The sequence below is a fragment of the Protomyctophum parallelum genome (assembly GCF_964188405.1).
Source record: "Protomyctophum parallelum genome assembly, chromosome: 8".
Classification (NCBI taxonomy): domain Eukaryota; kingdom Metazoa; phylum Chordata; class Actinopteri; order Myctophiformes; family Myctophidae; genus Protomyctophum; species Protomyctophum parallelum.
In genome coordinates, this window is record NC_139703.1 from 44,609,020 (window position 1) to 44,618,025 (window position 9,006).

Genomic DNA, 9,006 nt, shown 5'->3' on the forward strand with positions numbered 1-9,006 from the left:
TTATTCATTTAGCAGACACTCTTATCTGGAGCGACTTACAATAAGCAACGGAAAACACATTCCGAGAGACATTGTAGTGCCTCAGTAAATAGGATCACAGGTAAACCAAGAACATCAGTCTAAACAATATAGTCAAACATAATAAGCTGTACATTTAAACTATAGGATATCAGGTAAACAAAACCTAGCATCTGTCTTAAGTAACATGGTATCTAAATTACATTTTGAACTTTGCATATAAGTCTGCATGGCCAGAGTCTAGGTAGATAGTCTCTAGGTCAAGTGCTATATGGGCTAAGGTGGAGACCCTAACCCTTGGGGGTGAATCTGAAGTTCTAACTGCAGCGGGGAGTTTGATCCATTGAAGATGTTTGAATGGATTAACACATCAGTAACTAATTTATAGTGGCAATAACGTGAAATATGCATATGTTGTGTTCTAACACTTATGCATTTTACAATACTGGGTTAACATTATCTTACATTTGGCTCACAATAATGATGACCTTACATGCCAACAGTAGCTACTGTACAGTATATGCCACATAAAATCTACATCCAAAATGTCATGTTCCAGACAGTATCATTAAGAACAGCTACTCAACTCTCTCTGCCAATAACTAATAGAGCAGGACAATAAATGCACCTTATTCTGGGAAGGTCAAAGAAGAAAATAACCATCCATACCTGTACTGTAATTGATGGCACGTCTGCAAATACCAGTGACTTCCAGTTCTTTTTATATGCAATGTCTCAAGACTTTACAACAACAAAGAAACGGAAGTTGCCACATTTCCATGTCAAAGGAAAATGGGTGATGGGGATTGGTCATGACTCATGAGACACACAGTAACAGAAAGGGATAAGATAGTGTGAAATCTGACCTAAAACTATATGGCTAATGATAAGGTATTGTATATGGCATAGGATAATCTTGCACACACACACACACACACACACCTCATGTGTGTGTCATCTTTATCCCGACTTCAATTAGTTCAAAACACAGCAGCTAGAATCCTCACAAATACCAACCGCAGGGCACACATAACTCCTGTATTAGCCACATTGCACTGGCTTCCAATTAAGGCCAGAATTGATTTTTTAATTTATTTTAACTACGTATAAAGCCTTACACGTGTTGGCCCCTTTATATTGACTTACTGCCCCGTAAGACCAATGTGAGACCTCTTAGGTCCTCAGACCAAACTCAAAACACCGGGCCTTTGCAGTGGTTGCTCCTACACTTTGGAATGCCCTGCCTCTGGCGCAAAAAGAATGCAGAGTCAGTAGACGGCTTTAAGAGAATGTTAAAGACATTTATTTCATATTTATTTTTCCCATGTAGTTCTTGCCTGACTCAATTTTACATGCCTATGTTTTGTGATTTGTTTTGTTTATTGGTTTTGTTCAATGCTTGCTATATTGTATTTTTACTTCATTGTGCTATGTTTCCTGTTTGTTTTAACTTGTTCTGTGTTCATTGTTCAGCACCTTGTAACTTTGTTTTGCCCTCTCCCTGTGGAATGCACTAGGCCTAACTATCCTAATATATAGGCGAATGGGTGGACAGCCCAAATATCTCTCTCTATCTCTCTCTCCAACTGTATATACTTTCCCCATTTTCAACAGTATTTATTGTATTTTGACACTTGCTTTGGCAATCTAAACGTATATTTTCAAATGCCAATAAAGCTCCTTTGAATTGAATTTTTGAAAATTTAAATTGTGTGCGTGCATGCGTGCACGTGTGCATGTGAAAGTGATTTTTTTACGTGCCAGAATCTGCCATTGAGCCCCATTATAAAAGTCTCAAATTTGAAAGCACTATATTTCTAAAACTATGACACCTTTCAAAGATTCCTTTTCAGGCAAACATGTCCACCGTAAGATGAACCTAAGTAGGCTAGAATGGGGTTGCTAGGTGTAAGTTTGTAGGACTAGTAGCATGCCAATGTCTGTGCTATTGCCATAGAGAATGCATTGGGCGTTTAAGTTAAATAACTCACAAACTACAAAACATTTCAAAGTAAAAAAGTTCCAGCATGTGTCTCCACAGTAAGCTGAATAATAAAAAGTGTGAATGGAGTTTCTAGGTGAAAGTGAATTTTGACGTGCCAATGTCTGCCATTGAGCCCCATTGTAAATTTGAAAGCACTATATTTCTAAAACTATGAAACATTTCAAAGATTCCTTTTCAGGCAAACATGTCCACCGTAAGATGAACCTAAGTAGGCTAGAATGTGGTTGCTAGGTGTAAGTATGTAGGACTAGTAGCATGCCAAAGTTTGTGCTATTGCCATAGAGAATGCATTGGGCGTTTAAGTTAAACAACTCACAAACTACAAAACATTTCAAAGTAAAACAGTTCCAGCATGTGTCTCCACAGTAAGCTGAATAATAAAAAGTGTGAATGGAGTTTCTAGGTGAAAGTGATTTTTGACGTGCCAATGTCTGCCATTGAGCCCCATTGTAAATTTGAAAGCACTATATTTCTAAAACTATGAAACATTTCAAATATTCCTTTTCAGGCAAACATGTCCACTGTAAGATGAACCTAAGTAGGCTAGAATGGGGTTGCTAGGTGTAAGTATGTAGGCTTCTCTGTTAGCAAAACATGCTAATGTTTCTCATCCTCCGCAACACCCATTCTCATACACCGCTATACTTTTAAGTATGTTGCGGTAGAGAGAACGTCATCATTTTGGACCATGGGCTATAGCCCATATCGTACAGCATACTATAGCACGCCGTTTTTCATCATTTTTGAGGATTTGAAAAAAAGAAAAAAAAAACGATGGGTTATAGCCCATCGTTTTTGGATTGGAAAAATAAATATCCTCGTTTTTCATCATTTTGGACCATGGGCTATAGCCCATATCGTACGGCATACTGTAGCACGCAGTTTTTCATCATTTTTGAGGATTTGAAAAAATGAAAAAAAACGATGGGTTATAGCCCATCGTTTTTATAATTAAAAAAAAATAAATGTATCCTCGTTTTTCATCATTTTGGACCATGGGCTATAGCCCATATCGTACGGCATACTATAGCACGCCATTTTTCATCATTTGAGGATTTAAAAAAAACGAGAAAAAAAAACGATGGGTTATAGCCCATCGTTTTTTGAATTTTTGAATTTCTTTTTATCCTCGTTTTTCATCATTTTGGACCATGGGCTATAGCCCATATCGTACAGCATACTATAGCACGCCGTTTTTCATCATTTTTGAGGATTCGAAAAAAAGAAAAAAAAAACGATGGGTTATAGCCTTAGAGTATATATATTTATAGAGAAGGCACCCAGAGGAAATCTTGAGGCGAAATGGACATAGTGGCCGAATGAAGGTATTGCAGCCTGGCCCCAAACACATGAACGCGCTGTCCGTTGACTATCATTGTACACGTTCACGACGGACGACACTCGTGCGCGTTCAACGGCAGCGCGTTCATGTGTTTGGGGCCACTCACCATTGCAATCCGTCCCAGAATGCACTCTGTTCCTACCCGGAAGGTGGAGTGAATCCGCCTCATGCGCTTTTGAGCAACTCAATGCAAGTGGATGGGAGGAGAACTCGGGTGTCTTCTCTATAGATATATATATACTCTATGGTTATAGCCCATCGTTTTTTGAAATTTTGATTAATTTTTTTATCCTCGTTTTTCATCATTTTGGACCATGGGCTATAGCCCATATCGTACGGCATACTGTAGCACGCCGTTTTTCATCATTTTTGAAAAAAATTGAAAAAATGAAAACGATGGGTTATAGCCCATCGTTTTTTGAATTTTTTATTTTATTTTTTTATCCTCGTTTTATCATTTTGGAACATGGGATATAGCCCATATCGTACGGCATACTGTAGCACGCAGTTTTTCATCATTTTTGAGGATTACCAATACCAGCCATCTCCTGATGACCCCATCCAAGGTCACATGATTAACCTGTAAGACACATGCATAAAAACAACATTACACTTTAGCCAGATTTCATACATTGTAAAATTCATACATTAAAGGGATATTTCACTTTATCATCTACTCAGGCCTATATGAACACAGCAGACAGCTTTTAAGTTGCTTGATTCAGTATTTAGATATTTGATATTCATTTTTTTAGCAGCCCCACCCCCTTCCTATACAAACCCAATGTAACTTCAAACTCTATTTTAACCATGATAGATTTATCGAAAACTCCCAACCTTTTCAGGCGTTTCATTTAGCCTACAGTTATTTATTTTTGATGCTTTAATCTGTTCCAGGAGGGCATTTTCCAAAATAATTATTTAAAAATAAACAGTAGACTAAATGAAAAGGCATGGCCCACTCACGTATTTGAAAGACACCATCAGTCAACAGAAAAAACAAAGGTGGTCGTTTGATGAATCTATCATGGTTAAAATGGATTTTGAAGTTACAAGTTGTATAGGAAGGGGTCAGGGCAGTAAAATGGATATCTAATGACTGAATAAAGTAACTTAGTTTGTTTTTTAAAGTGAATTATCCCTTTAAGATGTGGGGGGGAATAAATCTTCAAAATCTACATTATATAACTTGCGTCAAAGTAAAAAGGTTTTGGCATCAAAATGTACTTTACCAAAAGTATGCAGATTGTCCCATTTGAAATGTTTAACAAAAAAAACCTTATAGCAGAAAAATAGCAGATCTAAAAGCTCACAATGTGTCACATCACAATGCATTGTGAGCTTGTAGATCAGCCATTTTCAAATGGCCAAAATATGGCTGTAGTGGTAAATGAATGTAGGCTAGTATGTTTAGTAATACTACAAATCTACAAGTATTACGACCTTTGACCCTATATGGGGTCTTGGCTCCAAAGGAGGAATATATATTGTGGCTGTCAAGGATCACAAACCATTGAAACCAATTCAGGCAAAAAGGTGTACATTTATTGAAAATCTTCACATCAACAGGGCAAGCATGTATATATAGCTTCAGGGTGGACAATGCTAAAAATAACAAACAAAACACCCCCCAACCCTACCTAGAAAAGAAACAATCCTAAACTACACCAAAAAGAAAATTACAAGCTAGGCTCCCTGACTAAACATTAAACAATGGGTCAAAACTGGGGCACCAAAATAAATAGCAGCACACCCTTACCATATACAGCTTCCCTTCTTTTAACACAGGAAAGGGGTTTGGGATACTTTGACAGCAGTTTGTGTACAATGCTTCCTAGGTTGGTCTGTTCTCTAAACACTCAGTAACTAAAGAAACCTCAAACTCAGCAGGTAAGGCACACAGCCTACAGACACTACCCTAGCTACAGACTGGGTTCAGCAGCACAGGTGACGGATGGCAAGACTGACGAGGAGCTTCTCCCAGCCTTTTATACTGGTGGCTGGCTGATTGAAACATGAGGCCCAGGTGTCTCCAGACACTAAGCCACTCCTCCAATCCACCCTCCAGTCATCATGCAGCACTGAAAAACACTGACAGTGGATTAAACACAACCACAACAACACTAAGGCCACATAGGGCCGTGACAACAAGTAACTAGTAGTTAAGTTTTCAAATAGTATATTTTCTACACTATACTTCCACTGTTGGGAACCATGGTTTGTTAGCTTCCTTCACTAAGCCTCGATCACAGCTAAAATTCACCCGTCTTGTGTCTCGTCTGTGTTTGATGGCCGCCTAAATGCTTTTCCAATGGATGTCACATGGTTTGAGCAAACATTTGTTTGATGGCTGTGCTGTGCCCCTCCCCTCCATCAAACAAATGTTACAAATGATACATTGGGGCGGCGATTAAACAGACAAGACAAATGTTTCACATAAACATAATTATGTTCTGTGCTCTGCCTGTGTTTGATGGCCACCTCAATGCTTTTCCAATGGGAGACACATGGTTTGACCAAACATTTGTGTTTGATGGGGAGGGAACAACACAGCTATCAAACAAATGTTTGGTCAAACCATGTGCCTCCCATGGAAATGCATTGGGGCGGCCATCAAACAGGCAGAGCACAGAACATTATGTTGATGTGTGAAACATTTGTCTTGTCCGTGTTTAATGATATGACATACTTTATGTCACACTGAAATTTGTCTTGCGACACAGCAGCCAAGTATGCAGAAACACATATACAAAACACAAAATAACAAGACAATTTACATACATAAAGACATTAGCAATATCCACCGCTTAGATTATCCTGTGGCTACTACATCTCCTGATTAAGCCTCAAGGTCGACTGGTAGACAAAGACAATGGCCGCCCCAATGTCCAATGGAAGTCACATGGTTTGACCAAACATTTGTTTGATGGAGGGGAGGGAGACATTAAACACAGGCAAGAACAAGACACAAAACACAGACAAGACAATGGTTTTTTTGTGTGATCGAGGCCCAAGGCCTCATTCACACAAACATATGTTCTGTGCTCTGCCTGTGTTTGATGGCCGCCTAATGCTTTTCCAAGTCACATGGTTTGACCAAACATTTGTGTTTGATGGAGGAGAGGGGGTCAAGCAAGACACAAGTGCCTCCCATTGGAAAAGCATTGAGGAACAGAACATGTGTTCTTTATGTGTTAATGAGGCCTAAAAGGACAAACATTCCTGACATTGTTGTCCATTTAGTGTCACAATAAACAGTGCTATAAATCCTCTAATGTTTAAACAATAAACGGTCCTATAAATCCTATAATGTCTAAACAATAACCGTGTTTCTCAAACAAACACTTCTTACCTTGGAACAAACAGCTTGGCTCCCAGACAGCATGCAGTGAAACAGCCTGGATCCCAAAACAAACAGCATGCTGGGAAACGACATGGCCGCTCCTATTTAAATCCAAAGCCCCGCCCACTGGATCCGGTCACCTGTTCAACTAGTCCGTCCGTCATTGGTCATCACAGCTGTGTGCCACACACACGCGCACACGCACGCACGCACATGCATTATTTTACCCTTAAGTTATAAACACTATATATTAATAAACACACGGACGTGTGTGTCTGTGGCTGCTGTATCAGCCTTTATAGAAAGGAGCTTGTAGTCCCGATGCCAAACATACAAATACAATGTTGATCTAAAGGTGATTTTATAGCTGGACAGCCTGATACACATGGTTGGAAAGAGAGTGGCTTACTTTACAATGAATAAAGCAATTATAACATACAATTGAGTATTAAGCCTGATTAAAACTTTTGGCGCACGTAGGACTTGCTTTGTCTCAGGTACATTGTTTGTGAGAGTGCTCCCTCCAGCCTTTTCAGGTGTTTCAGCTTAGGCAAACGAGCAGCCATCTTGCTGGTGCATTCTGGGAGGTGTACTGTAGTTGTCTGAGGTGTCATATAGAAGACTCTTGCTCCATCTCTGAGTTTCGACTCAACAACCACCATGAGGCTGGACAGAGTGCAAAACATACTCCCCCCATGCCCTGGTGGATACAATTACAAAATAGCGTAGCCTACATATTTAAAATACTGCTGCATCTCTGCACTAAAATATAGTAGGACATTTACAGCTTAGTGAATGAGGCCCTTAGTATTTGTGTTTATCGCTTTTATTGTTGTAACATATATACTTTAGTTGTTTCTTTTCTTTGGTACATTGTCTAGATTTTGTCCTGTATATGTAAGTCTATAAAAAAAAAATTGTAATAGATGTGTATATTCCACATTGATACTGACATATTAATGACATGATACTGACAGTGCCGAATCAACCCCTCCAAGGGCCCTGGCGCTACACCAAATCAAAAGGCCCCATGCACGGGCGTGAAGACTCACGTGCGCGTAACACAATCAAGACCGACTCTTTTTACATTTGCGCGTCCAGTGAATGAACACGTGTGCGTTCAGCTGCTCCCATAGAGTTATAAGGCTGCTCCCATAGAGTTATAAGGCTACTCCCATAGAGTTATAAGGCTGCTCCCATAGAGTTATAAGGCTACTCCCATAGAGTTATACGGCTGCTCCCCGATGCTGGATCTGGTATTTCCCACCGAGTGGTTATGAAACTGTTGGACGACCAAAAACACTAGCTGGGGTTCCTGTGTTGCGTTACATTGAAATCGGTTACCTACGAATACGTTTTTGATCGAAGCAACATCTGTACGTATTTGAAATAGTCTAGTAAATTCCATTGTTAATCTGGGCTTGGATACTGACATGATATTTGACCATGATACTGACATGATATTGACCATGATACTAACATGATATTGACCATGATACTAACATGATATTGACATGATACTGACCATGATACTGACATGCTATTGACCATGATACTGACATGCTATTGACCATGATACTGACATTATACTGACCATGATGTTGTCATGATACTGGCCATGATACTGACATTATACTGACCATGATACTGACATTATACTGACCATGATGTTGACATGATACTGACCATGATACTGACATTATACTGACCATGATGTTGACATGATACTGACCATGATACTGACATTATACTGACCATGATGTTGACATGATACTGGCCATGATACTGACATTATACTGACCATGATACTGACATTATACTGACCATGATGTTGACATGATACTGACCATGATACTGACATTATACTGACCATGATACTGATATTTTACTGACCATGATGTTGACATGATACTGACCATGATACTGACATTATACTGACCATGATGTTGACATGATATTGACCATGATACTGACATATTGACATGATACTGACCATGATACTGACATGCTATTGAACATGATACTGACATGCTATTGACCATGATACTGACATTATACTGACCATGATATTGACATGATACTGACATGCTATTGACCATGATACTGACATTATACTGACCATGATACTGACATTATACTGACCATGATGTTGACATGATACTGACCATGATACTGACATTATACTGACCATGATACTGATATTTTACTGACCATGATGTTGACATGATACTGACCATGATACTGACATTATACTGACCATGATACTGATATTTTACTGACCATGATGTTGACATGATA